This window comes from Zea mays, chromosome 10 (assembly GCF_902167145.1).
Source record: "Zea mays cultivar B73 chromosome 10, Zm-B73-REFERENCE-NAM-5.0, whole genome shotgun sequence".
Classification (NCBI taxonomy): domain Eukaryota; kingdom Viridiplantae; phylum Streptophyta; class Magnoliopsida; order Poales; family Poaceae; genus Zea; species Zea mays.
Window position 1 is genome coordinate 61,774,152 of NC_050105.1, and position 13,950 is coordinate 61,788,101.

The window sequence follows — 13,950 nt, forward strand, 5'->3', positions numbered from 1 at the left end:
GCTCTCACTTTGCGCGAACTGTCCGCGCACTATAGCGCTTTTGCAGGTGTCCGTTGGAGTCGACCGTTGCGCTGGAACCGTTGCTCCGGTGGCACACCAGACAGTCCAGTGAATTATAGCAGAGCGGCTCTCTAGAAACCTATCGGGGACCATAATTAGGGGTACCCCCAAGACTCCTAAACTCGGCTGGTAACCACCATCAGCACAAGCTGCAAAGGCCTGATGGGCGCAATACAGGTCAAGGCTCCATCCACTCAAGGGACACGATCTCGCCTCACCCGAGCCCAGCCTCGGGCAGGAACAGTAGACCCAGGTGGATTCACGCCTCGCCCGAGGGCCTCCTCAAGCAACGGGCGCACCTTCGACTCGCCCGAGGCCCAGCTCGGGCAGGCTTCACGGAGAAGCAACCTTGGCCAGATCGCCTCGCCAACCGTTCGTATCGCAGGAGCATTCAATGCAAGGATCGCCTGGCACCTTATCCTGACACGTGTTCCTCAGTCGACAAGGCCGAAGTGACCGCAGTCACTTCGCCCCTCCACTGACTGAGCTGACAGGGAAACAGTGTCGCCTGCCCTGCTCCGACTGATGTGCCACCCGCTAGGATGAGGCTGACAGCAGCCGAATCCAGCCCCAGGTTCCATAGGAAGCTCCGCCTCGCCCGACCCCAGGGCTCGGACTCAACCTCGACCTCGGAAGACGGTCTCCGCCTCGCCCGACCTCAGGGCTCGGACTCCACCTCGACCTCAGAATACGGTCTCCGCCTCGCCCGACCCCAAGGCTCGGACTCAGCCTCGACCTCGGAAGACGGTCTCTGCCTCGCCCGACCCCAGGGCTCGGACTTAGCCTCGACCTCGGAGGAGTCACCGCCTCGCCCGACCTCAGGCTCGGACCAACCACGCCGCAGGGGGGTACATCATTACCCTACCCCTAGCTAGCTCAGGCTACAGGGAACAAGACCAGCGTCCCATCTGGCTCGCCCCGGTAAACAAGTAATGAAGGCACCCCGCGTGCTCCATGACGACGGCGGTTCTCAGCCCCCTACGAAAGCAAGGAGACATCAGCAAGGACCGACAGCCCCGACAGCTGTACTTCTACAGGGTTTAAGCGCTCCTCCGACGACCACGACATCACATGAACAGGGCACCAACACCTCTCCGACAGCCACGTCGGCATATACATAGGGCTCTGGCTCCTCTCTGCTAGACACGTTAGCACATTGCTACACCCCCCATTGTACACCTGGGCCTCCTCCTTACATCTATAAAAGGAAGGTCCAGGGCCCTCGTACGAAAGGGTGGCCGCGCGGGAGGACGGGCTGACGGACAGGCTCTCTCTCTCTCTCCCTCGCGAACGCTTGTAACACCCTACTGCAAGCACATCCGCCCTGGGCGCAGGACAACACGAGCCACGGTTTTCCCCCTTGTGTTCCGTCTCGCGCCGACCCATCTGGGCTGGGACACGCAGCGACAATTTACTCATCGGTCCAGGGACCCCCCGGGGTCGAAACGCCGACAGTTGGCGCGCCAGGTAGGGGCCTACTGCGTGTTGACGAACAGCTTCCCGTCAAGCTCCAGATGGGTAGTCTCCAACAACCTCTCCAGCCCAGGACGCTGCTCCGTTTCGGGAGTCTCGAGTTCATGTCCCTCGACGGCAGCTACGACATGGTACTCCTTCCTCCGCCGCGCGACAACGACAATGGCGGCTGTCAGCCCGCCCGCCGGCGGCGGAATCGACGACGTCTTCCCCCCGTGGCGGAAGAACAGCATTCGGGCCTGTCCCATCACTTTCCCCGCCGCAGGAGGAGGAGGCGGGGCAACCATGGCCAAGCAGGACGCGGCACCTCGTTGGCTGTCGAGCGAGTCGACGACGCCGGCGCCCCAGCGGGGGACACTGTGAATCATCTAGGCCCCCTTTGGTAATGTTTTGGTAATTAATGACAACTGCTTGTGGACTAACGATTCTTGGAGAAATAAGAATGCAGGGTTGGACCACATAGAACAGGAAATGTTGAAGAATCATACGCATTGGTTGTGGATCAGATGAAGGGAAAGGTATAATATAGGTTTCACTTTTGCCGGTCTTGAGGAGTTTAGAGAAGATACCTGACCGGATTAGTAGGCTAGATAGTCGTACTATTAAGAGGGGTCAATGACTCAGATCTGTGTAAAACTTAGTGCCTCATAGAGCATCAAGTAGTTGCATTTGCATGAGGACTAACAGCGCTTCTCATTTCGTGAGTTGAAAGTTCATTCAAAAGCATGTTTGAAAAGTGCAAAGTCATGGTCGCGCGGACTGTCCGGCCCTTGGGGGCGGACCGTCCGCGATCCTCCAGAGGGGTCTGAAGTCTGACCATTTGTGTGGACACTTTGTTCTACTGCACTGCGGACCGTCCGGGCTTTAGGGCCGGACCGTCCGCAGTCATGACCAGAGAAGGGTGGCTTCGGGCCAGTCCCTGAATTATAGGCGGACGGTCCGCCTGTGAGGGGCGGACGGTCCGCAAGTGTCAAACTCGTTTTTAGACAGGGACTGTGTGTTTTTATAGATTTGTACTACGGACTGTCCGGGGGACCAGTCCGGACAGTACTGTCACAGGTCGCGGACCGTCTAGGATTTATAGCCGGACGGTCCGCGTGTGTTAACCTTTTTTGATCCGAGACTCGGGTGTTTCATTCTGCCAGGTCGCGGACGGTCCGGCCTTGAAGGGCGGACTGTCCGGACCCACCTTTTGAGTCAGCTCTGACATGTTTCAAACGGTCATTATAGTCGTTATATGTACGGCAGACCGTCCGGCCTTAGGGCGCGGACGGTCCGCGTGTGCGCAGAATTGCCCCCTTTTGCACATAACGGTTGGTTTTAGATGGGGGCTATAAATAGAAGGGTAGCTCGTGTGAGAGAGCTCTCTTGGCCATTCCTTGCACACATTGAGCTCATTTGTGATCCTCCAACTCACTCTCTCACACTCTTTGCTTGAGATTGCATTCTAGTGAGAGATTGAGGGTTCCTAGTGCATTTGCATCATTTGGTGATTCTTGAGGCACTAGGTGATACACCGAGCAAGTGTCGTTGGCTTGTTACTCTTGGAGGTTGCCGCCTCCTAGACGGCTCGGGTGATTGTCTCCGTCGAGCTCTCCAAGAAGATTGTGGAGAAGCCGCGGTGTGGATTGTGAGGGGATCGCGCCTACTTCGCCGGAGCGGCAAAGGTGACATTAGTGGAATCGAGGTATTGAGTGATTTCTTGTCCACTTGGCTCAAAGATCAAGTCGTGTCTTGATAGAGGAGCAAGTGAGAGCTTGAAGTCCACCTCAACGTGGATTAGGGGTGATCGGCAAATCACCGATACCATGAGATAAATTTCGGTGTCTATTCCTTCTAGCATTACTTATTGCCTTGCAATTGATTAGAGCTTTGCTTATTTTCCTTCAAGTATTCAATCTCCGTAGTTGTCTTTCATACATTGTTTACTTATTGACACTAGATAATTTATTCCTCTTGTTGTATTGATTAAATTTATTTAGTATTGTTGTTTTTAGTCAAAACCGTCTATTCACCCCCCCCCTCTAGCCGGTGTCCTAGATCCAACAGACACGTCGGGCGTTGACCTCGCGTCTGAGACGAAGACGAGCGTCGTTTCCCCGCAACATGCCAACCCCAAGCGGACGGATGACGCCAGCACGCTCGCGAAGGACTTGCTGGGCGTTAGCCTCGTACCTGAGATAACGGTGCAGTCCGTCCCCGACGCGACTTCGTCACCATCCGTCGATCAAGATGTACCGTCCATTTTCCACCCTATGCCTTTTAGATTCAGCTTTGACCCACCAAGCGACCCTGCTTCGGTGGACGCTTTCATAAAGGCATATCTTGACCTTCCGGGGTACCATATGTGGTCAACCTGGGACCGACTGACGGTCGTCTCGACCTATGGGCCCCCGGGTTCCGAGGAAGATGACGAGCCCGACTCTGGTTGGGATTTCTCCGGGCTCAGTAACCCCAGTGCCATGCAAGACTTCATGACCACATGTGACTACTGCCTCTCTGATTGCTCCGATGGTAGCCACAGCCTCGACGACGAGGACTGTGGCCCAAGTCGCGAATGTTTCCACGTCGATCTAGGGGGTCTCGACGAAGGCAACCACCTTGGTATGCCAGAGGACGGCGATCCACCTAGGCCTGCGCCTCACGTTGACATCCTTCAGGAGCTAGCTGTGGTCCCAGTCCCTGCGGGGGGCCAGGACGCACAACTCGAGCAAATCCGCGAGATGCAGGCCAGGCTCGACGAGGAAGCAGGACAACTTGTGCAGCTCCGGCAGAACATCGGGCAGGAGTGGGTAGGCCGAGCACCGGCCGGAGAAGCGCGTCATCTGGCCTAGGACGTCCAGCACCGCATCGCTGACGATGCTAGGGCAAGGTTGCCCCGGGCTTCCAGTGGGGTCGGCCAGAACCTAGCTGCGGCAGCAATACTACTCCGAGCGATGCTGGAACCATCCACCACCGAGGGGCAGCATATCCAGGGAGAACTCAAGAATCTCCTGGAGGCCCGTGGTCCGACGGGCCGAAAGCTCTGCCTCCCGAAGGCAGGGGTACCTCCAGGAGCATCGCGCCGCGACTTCCCGATTCATGCGGGAAGCCTCGGTCCACACCGGGCGCACGCGGGACGCAACGCCTGCAGCCCCGAGTCGCCTCGGCAACGAGCACCACCGCCGCGACCGTCGAGCCCACCTCGACGAGAAGGTGCGCCGAGGCTACCACCCTAGGCGTGGGGGACGCTACGACAGCGGGGAGGATCGGAGCCCCATGCCAGAACCACCCGGTCCGCAAGCTTTCAGCCGGGCCATACGACGGGCGCCGTTCCCGACCCGGTTCCAAACCTCGACTACCATCACGAAGTACTCGGGGGAAATAAGGCCGGAACTGTGGCTCGCGGACTACCGGCTGGCCTGCCAGCTGGGTGGAACGGACGATGACAACCTCATCATCCGCAACCTCCCCCTGTTCCTCTCCGATGCCGCCTAGGCCTGGCTGGAGCATCTGCCTCCGGCGCAGATCTCCAACTAGGACGACCTGGTCAAAGCCTTCGCCGGCAACTTCCAGGGCACATACATGCGCCCTGGGAACTCCTGGGATCTCTGAAGCTGCCGCCAGCAGCCGAGAGAATCCCTGCGGGACTACATCCGGCGATTTTCGAAGCAGCACACTAAGCCACCCAACATCACCGACTCAGATGTCATCGGCGCGTTCCTCGCCGGCACCACTTGCCGCGACCTGGTGAGCAAGCTGGGTCGCAAGACCCCCACCAGGGCAAGCGAGCTGATGGACATCGCCACCAAGTTCGCCTCTGGCCAGGAGGCGGTCGAGGCCATCTTCCGGAAGGACAAGCAGCCTCAGGGACGCCAGCAGGAAGACATCCCCGAGGCGTCCATTCAGCGCGACACGAAGAAGAAGGGCAAGAAGAAGTTGCAAGCGAAACGCGACGCTGCCGACGCAGATCTTGTCGCCGCCGCCGAGCACAGGAACCCCCGGAAGCCTCCCGGAGGGGCCAATCTGTTCGACAAGATGCTCAAGGAGTCGTGCCCCTATCATTAGGGTCCCGTCAAGCACACCCTTGAGGAGTGTGTCATGCTTCGGTGCTACTTCCACAAGGTCGAGCCCCCGGCGGAAGGTGGCAAAGGCCATGACAACGACAAGAAGGAGGGCCGCAAGGCAGAAGAGTTCCCCGAGGTCCATGACTGCTTCATGATCTACGGTGGGCAAGTGGCGAACGCCTTGGCTCGGCACCGCAAGCAGGAGCGCCGGGAGGTCTGCTCGGTGAAGGTGGCGGCGCCAGTCTACCTAGACTGGTCTGACAAGCCCATCACCTTCGACCAAGGCGACCACCCCAACCACGTGCCGAGCCCGAGGAAGTACCCGCTCGTTGTCGATCCCGTCATCGGCACATCAGGCTTACCAAGGTCCTCATGGACGGAGGCAGCAGCCTCAACGTCATCTACGCCGAGACCCTCGGGCTCTTGCAGATCGATCTATCCACGATCCGGGCCGGTGCGGCGCCCTTTCACGGGATCATCCCTAGGAAGCGCGTCCAACCCCTTGGGCAACTCGATCTGCCCGTCTACTTTGGGACTCCCTCCAACTTCCGAAAGGAAACCCTCACGTTCGAGGTGGTCGGGTTCTGAGGAACCTACCACGCAGTGTTGGGGAGACCATGCTACGCCAAGTTCATGGTCGTCCCCAACTACACCTACCTCAAGCTCAAGATGTCGGGCCCCAACGGGGTCATCACCGTCGGATCCACGTACCGACACACGTACGAATGTGACGTGGAGTGCGTGGAGTACGCTGAGGCCCTCGCTGAATCCGAGGCCCTCATCGCCGACCTGGAGAGCCTCTCCAAGGAAGTGCCAGATGTGAAGCGCCACGCCGGCAACTTCGAGCCAGCAGAGGCGGTTAAGTCCGTCCCTCTCGACCCAGCAGCGACACCTCCAAGCAAGTCCGGATCGGCTCCGAGCTCGACCCTAAATAGGAAGCCGTGCTCATCGACTTTCTCCGCGCGAACGCCGAGGTTTTTGCGTGGAGTCCCTCAGACATGCCTGGCATACCGAGGGATGTCGCCGAGCACTCGCTGGATATCCGAGCTGGAGCCCGACCCGTGAAGCAGCCTCTGCGCCGATTCGACAAAGAAAAGCGCAGAGCCATAGGCGAGGAGATCCACAAGCTGATGGCTGCAGGGTTCATCAAAGAGGTATTCCATCCCGAATGGCTAGCCAACCCTATGCTTGTGAAAAAGAAAGGTGGGAAATGGCGGATGTGTGTAGACTACACTGGTCTAAACAAAGCATGTCCGAAGGTTCCCTACCCTCTGCCTCGCATCGATCAAATCGTGGATTCCACTGCTGGGTGCGAAACCCTGTCATTCCTCGATGCCTACTCAGGGTATCACCAAATCAAGATGAAAGAGTCCGACCAGCTCGTGACTTCTTTCATCACACCCTTTGGCATGTACTGCTATATTACTATGCCATTCAGTTTAAGGAATGCAGGCGCGACATACCAAAGGTGCATGAACCACGTGTTCGGAGAGCACATTGGCCGAACTATCGAGGCTTACGTCGATGACATCGTAGTCAAGACGAGGAAAGCCTCCGACCTCCTCACTGACCTTCAAACGACATTCAAGTGTCTCAAGGCGAAAGGCGTAAAACTCAATCCCGAGAAGTGTGTCTTCGGAGTCCCCCGAGGCATGCTCCTGGGGTTCATCGTCTCCGAGCGGGGCATCGAGGCCGACCCAGAGAAAATCGCGGCCATCACCAACATGGGGCCTATCAAGGACTTGAAAGGAGTACAGAGGGTCATGGAATGCCTTGCGGCTCTGAGCCGCTTCATCTCGCGCCTCGGCGAAAGAGGCCTACCCCTGTACCGCCTCTTAAGGAAGACCGAGCGCTTCACTTGGACCCCCGAGGCTGAGGAAGCCCTCGAGAACTTAAAGGCGCTACTTACAAGCGCGCCCATTCTAGTGCCCCCCGCTGCGGGAGAAGCCCTCTTGATCTACGTAGCCGCAACCACTCAGGTGGTCAGCGCCGCGATCGTAGTCGAGAGACGAGAAGAAGGGCATGCATTGCTCGTCCAGAGGCCGGTCTACTTCATCAGTGAGGTACTGTCCGAGACCAAAATCTGCTACCCGCAAATTCAGGAGCTACTGTACGCGGTAATTCTGACGCGGCGAAAGTTGCGACACTACTTCGAGTCTCGTCCGGTGACTGTGGTGTCATCCTTCCCCCTGGGGGAGATCATCCAGTGCCGAGAGGCCTCGGGTAGGATTGCAAAGTGGGCGGTGGAGATCATGGGCGAGACAATCTCGTTCGCCCCACGGAAGGCCATGAAGTCCCAAGTCTTGGCGGACTTCGTGGCTGAATGGGTCGACACCCAGCTTCCAGCACCTCCGATCCAACCGGAACTCTGGACCATATTTTTCGATGGGTCGCTGATGAAAACAGGAGCGGGCGCGGGCCTGCTCTTCATCTCACCCCTCGGGAAGCACCTCCGCTACGTGTTGCGCCTCCATTTCCTAGCGTCCAACAACGTGGCCGAGTACGAGGCCCTGGTTAACGGGTTGTGCATCGCCATCGAGCTAGGGGTTCGGCGCCTCGACGCTCGTGGCGACTCGCAGCTTGTCATCAACCAATTCATGAAGAACTCCCATTGCCGCGACCCGAAGATGGAAGCCTACTGCGATGAGGTTCGGCGCCTGGAAGACAAGTTCTACGGGCTCGAGCTCAACCACGTCGCCCGACGATACAACGAGACTGCGGACGAGCTGGCTAAAATAGCCTCGGGGCGGACAACGGTTCCCTCGGACGTCTTCTCCCGAGACCTACATCAACCCTTCGTCAAGATCGACGACACGCCCGAGCCTGAGAAGGCCTCGGCCATGCCCGAGGCACCATCGGCTCAGCCCGAGGCACCCTCGGCCGCCGAGGGTGAGGCACTGCGCGTCGAGGAAGAGCAGAATGGAGTTCCGCCTAATCGAAACTGGCAGACCTCGTACCTGCAATATCTCCACCGAGGAGAGCTACCCCTCGATAGAGCCGAAGCTCGGCGACTGGCGCGGCGCGCCAAGTCGTTTGTCTTGCTGGGTGACGGAAAGGAGCTCTACCACCGCAGCCCCTCAGGCATCCTCCAGCGATGCATATCCATCACCGAAGGTCAGGAGCTATTGCAAGAAATACACTCGGGGGCTTGCGGTCATCACGCGGCACCTCGAGCCCTCGTTGGAAACGCCTTCCGACAAGGTTTCTACTGGCCAACCGCAGTGGCCGACGCCACTAGGATTGTACGCACCTACCAAGGGTGTCAATTCTACGCAAGGCAGACGCACTTGCCCGATCAGGCTCTGCAAACAATACCCATCACCTGGCCATTTGTTGTGTGGGGTCTGGACCTCATCAGTCCCTTGCAGAAGGCACCCGGGGGCTTCACGCACCTGCTGGTCGCTATCGACAAATTCTCCAAGTGGATTGAGGTCCGACCCCTAAACAGCATCAGGTCCGAACAGGCGGTGGCATTCTTCACCAACATCATCCATCGCTTTGGGGTCCCGAACTCCATCGTCACCGACAACGGCACCCAGTTCACTGGCAGGAAGTTCCTGGACTTCTGCGAGGACCACCACATCCGGGTGGACTGGGCCGCCGTAGCTCACCCCATGACGAATGGGCAGGTAGAGCGTGCCAACGACATGATTCTGCAGCGACTTAAGCCGAGGATCTACAACGACCTCAACAAGTTCGACAGACAATAGATGAAGGAACCCCCCTCGGTGGTCTGGAGTCTGAGGACGATGCCAAGCCGAGCCACGGGCTTCACGCCGTTCTTTCTAGTCTATGGGGCCGAGGCTATCTTGCCCACAGACTTAGAATACGGTTCCCCGAGGACAAGGGCGTACGACGACCAAAGCAACCAGACCCGCCGAGAAGACTCACTGGACCAGCTGGAAGAGGCTCGGGACATGGCCTTACTATAATCGGCGTGGTATCAGCAGTCCCTGCGACGCTACCACGCCCAAGGGGTTCGGTCCCGAGACCTCCAGGTGGGCGACTTGGTGCTTCGGCTATGACAGGACGCCCGAGGGTGCCACAAGCTCACACCTCCCTGGGAAGGGCCATTCATCATTGTCAAGATTTTGAAGCCCCGAACATACAAGTTGGCCAACAGTCAAGGCGAGGTCTACAGCAACACTTGGAACATACGACAGCTACGTCGCTTCTACCCTTAAGATGTTTTCAAGTCGTTCATATACCTCGTTCTCTTTACATACACAAATAAAGTCTAACCATCAAGGAAGTGTCAGCCTTGCCTCGGCAAAGCCTGACCCTCCCTCGGGGGCTAGAAGGGGGAAACCCCCTCTGTGTCAAAATTTTCCTTGGAAAAAGTCTTTCTGCCAGAACATCTTTCGCGCTTTTTGACTACTTCGATAGTGGGATCCTGAAAACGACGGAGTACACGTAAGCGGCAAGGCCGACCGAGCCGAGGGACTCCTACGCCTCCGGGATACGGATACCTCACTCATCACCTTCCGCGATAAGTAACTCACGCTCGGATAAGCAATTCTGCTGACCGAACAAGTCTTAACGCTCGAAAACTTTTCTGCCGAAATGATTTTTCATGCCTTCTCGACTATATCGATAACAGAATCCCGCGGACGAGCAAGAGTATACGTAAGCGGCGAAGGCCGACCGAGCCGAGGGACTCCTACGCCTCCGGGATACGGATACCTCACTCATCACCTTCCGCGATAAGTAACTCTCGCTCGGATGAGCGATTCTCCTACCGACAAACAAGTCCTGATACTCGAAACAAGGGAAAAAGAAATGCAGCTTTATAACACGACGATGACATGTTTGGGCCTCGGTGGCCGCAAAAAACATAAGCACACTACAGACAAACTGTTCCTGCAGGTTCAGACATCAATAGGGAGAGCAGCAGCACCCTCGGCATCGTCTCCACCTTCGGCGGAATCTGACCCGGCCTCGGATGGCGACACGGGCGAAGGATCTCCACCTCGAAGGAAGATGTCAGCACTGCGCCTGAGCCATCGCCCCCAGGAACCCGGCCCGAGCAGACGGCTTAACCGACCGCTCTGTAGCCTCAGCCAGCTACCCCCCGGGGACATTAGCCCGGCTCATGGCCTCGGCAGCCCGACTCCGGGGTTGGTCCTGCCAGTGGACGACCTGGCCAGGTTCCAGCCGTCGCTGCTACGCCTCCTCGGCCTGGGAAGCCCCCTGCTCCTGGGCCAACGAAGCTTCTTCTCGAGCAGACCCCGCCTCTGTCCACGCTCACACCGCTGCCTCCGGCTCCAGCTCATCGCAGAGCGGCCGAGGGTTTCTTTAACTGGGCAAGAGAAGCCTTGAGTGGCAAGGTCGACCGAGCCGAGGGACTCCTATGCCTCCGGGATACGGATACCTCACTCGTCACCTTCTGCGCAAGGCAACTCACACTTGGTTAAGCGGTTCAGCTAGCCGACAGGCGAGACCTGGTGCTCGAAATGAGGAAGAAACACGGCTTTACGCCTAAATACACAGATGTTCAGGCCCCGACAGCCGCAATGAACATACACCGGCACTCAAGGTGCCATTACAAATGGAACTCCGGTTCCACTCCCGCAGGTACGAACAACCCCACATCGGAGGGCCTGCGGGACGACGAACTCCGGGTGACTCGCCGGCGACCTCTGCAGCAACAGCGATGGTCCCAGGGCGGACGCTACCACTGTAAGGCTCTCGTTCGCGTCCCCACTCGAGGGACGAGAACCAGATATTAAAGCCAAAGAGCCGGAGGTTGGTCCACGAGTGGCGCTGACGGTCTCGCCGGCAGAGAAGCATTCTCCAGCTGCCACCACCTCAGCACCGACGGTGGCGTCCACCTACCCACCAACGCCGCACCAGCGAGCGTCGGCCGCCCCAAAGCGCACCGGTAGGTCCTCACTCCCGTCTTCGCCACGAAAACGAGAATGGGACCATCCCAGAACACGAGTACTGCCCTCGCGGCATACGACGTGTTGTGAGACCCCCTGGTGCGGCTGGCCACTGTCGCCCGAACAGAGGATGGAATGCTGCACCCTGGCTGGGCAGCAGCAGTTCGCCTTCCCCGGCATGGTTGGAGGACGCCTCCTCCACAGAGCTGGAGGATGGTTTCCACCCCTAGATGCCGAAGGAAGAGGCGGGACACCAGCCCACACGAAGGCAGGCCCCGGCTCGCCTCTCCCTCCGCCCCAGCAAGGATGATGAAGATCCTTGAAGCTGAGGGCAGGGCAGAGGTCGCAGCCCGGCTTGCTTCTCCCCACCATCGAACTGGTGGTCACCGTCTTGGGTGACCATTGGTGAGGGGATGCAGCCGGGCTGCCTGATGAAAATCCTTGAAGCAGAGCAACGGCAGAAAGGTTCCAACCTCCACGAGGTTGCGCTCCTCCCACAACAAGACGAAGGCAACGCGGGCGCTCCCCATCTGGAGGCTCAGAAGGCGGAAGGGCGCGATGCATGAGGAGAGTGTGAAGGTGTGGCTGCCACCCAGGAGGTCGATCCCTTTTTAAAGGTGACTCACCCTACTCGCGTCCTCAGGCATCGCGGGCTAAGTCTTCACCAACGCCCTCAAAGGTCCTCCCCCTACGACACGGGGGCTAGGTCCCACGCGTCATATGAGCTGGCCCAGGACAGAAGAAGCCAAACTGCCGCGCGTGGAGCGTGTAACCGCCCAGCGGTTACAAGCGCTCCTCCACCTTCGCCTAAACCAGCGGGTGAAAGGGCGGACCACCATGCAGGCGGCATGCAACTGCACCACGGGGATGCACCCTTTCGACTTCGATGCATCCAGCATGGCGGCCCAGGCCCACACGTCATGTAACCGGCGCGCCGGTTACTACGTGCGAAAAACTGCACCGCCACTTATGCCAATGCTGCGCCTTCTCGACTGCGGAACCGATGCTGCGATTCGAGGCAACCCTGCGCATGGACCAACAGTGCCAGCCGAGCACGTCGGTCACGGGTCAGTCAGCCGCGGGAGAAGACGCGAAGGTCGATATGGCCAGAAGTGGGCCGACAGTAATGGCGGCAGCATGCGAGCGGAAGCGGCGGTCAAATCGTCTGCAGCAGGAGAGCCCTCTCCCACGACGTGAAGACGACGCGCCCGTGTTCCGTTCCTCGAACGGCTCACGCAACGGCTGCCCCGCGAACCACTCGTCCCATCGCATTAACTCCGCGGCAGGGCAGGCAACACCTTTGGCAGGCGAAGCGGGCAACGCTTCACCTCCGCCATAATGACCGCGTCAAAAAAGGTGCGCCACATCGTTCAATTTCATATCCTTTTTCTCTTCCCCTTTCTCTCTCTTGCTACAGGGACCGAGAAAGGAGATACTCCAAAAGGGATCCTTCTCTGCGAAGGAAGCGGGCCCCGAGCCCTCCTACTGATCAGGGGTTCGAAGGCTGGCCCCTCGGAAGGGTTCGACAGCCACCCCAGAGCACTCGGGCTCCGCGCCCACTACTGATCAGAGGTTCGAAGGCTGGCCCCTCGGAAGGGTTCGACAACTGCCTCAGGCCACTCGGGCTCCACGCCCACTACTAATCAGGGGTTCGAAGGCTGGCCCCCCGAAGGGTTCGACAGCCGCCTCAGAACACGCAAAGCAAGGGATGACTCTGGGTACGTCCGATACATGGCCGAGGCTCGGGCTACGCTCCCGAGGTACCCTAGGACATTTCCGAGACCAGCAGGAGCGATTCTGTAACGGAATCCCATCATAGGGAGGCATCGAGCCCTCGGACCCTATCAAACGGGACCGGGTCCGGCAAATCACTTGCAGGTACTTTTGGAGCGCGCCTCTAGGCCACTAGCCGACCCTTATCGAACGGGGCACGGGCGTCCACTCGGATCACCCGTTAGCAACTCACTGGAGACACCATGTTCGGTGCCCTCCGAGGGCAACATGGCGCTTTCCCCCCCTCCTCCTTGCGAAAAGGCGACGAAGGGGCGTATGAAAAAAACCGAGAGTCCTTGACCGTCCTCTCGCCCTGTGCAGAGGCTCGGGGGCTGCTCTCGCAAACCCAGCTCCGGCCAAACCGTTGACAGCGTCAACATACGAGCCCGAGAACTTGGAACCTGACCATGCACCCGGGCTACGACCAGTTCGCATGAGGGAACAACCAGACCGGCCGAGGCGTCACAAAAGGCACTAAGACCTCGGAGGAGTCAAACCACTCCTCCGAGGCCTCGGGGGCTACACCCGGCGGGTGCGCTCGCGCGCACCCACCGGAACAAAATGTAACCGAGAAAGGCCAGTCCCCTTGCAAAAAAGTGCGACAAAGCCTCCAAGCGAGTACCAACACTCCCTTTGAGGCTCGGGGGCTACTGTCGGGGACCATAATTAGGGGTACCCCCAAGACTCCTAAACTCGGCTGGTAACCACCATCAGCA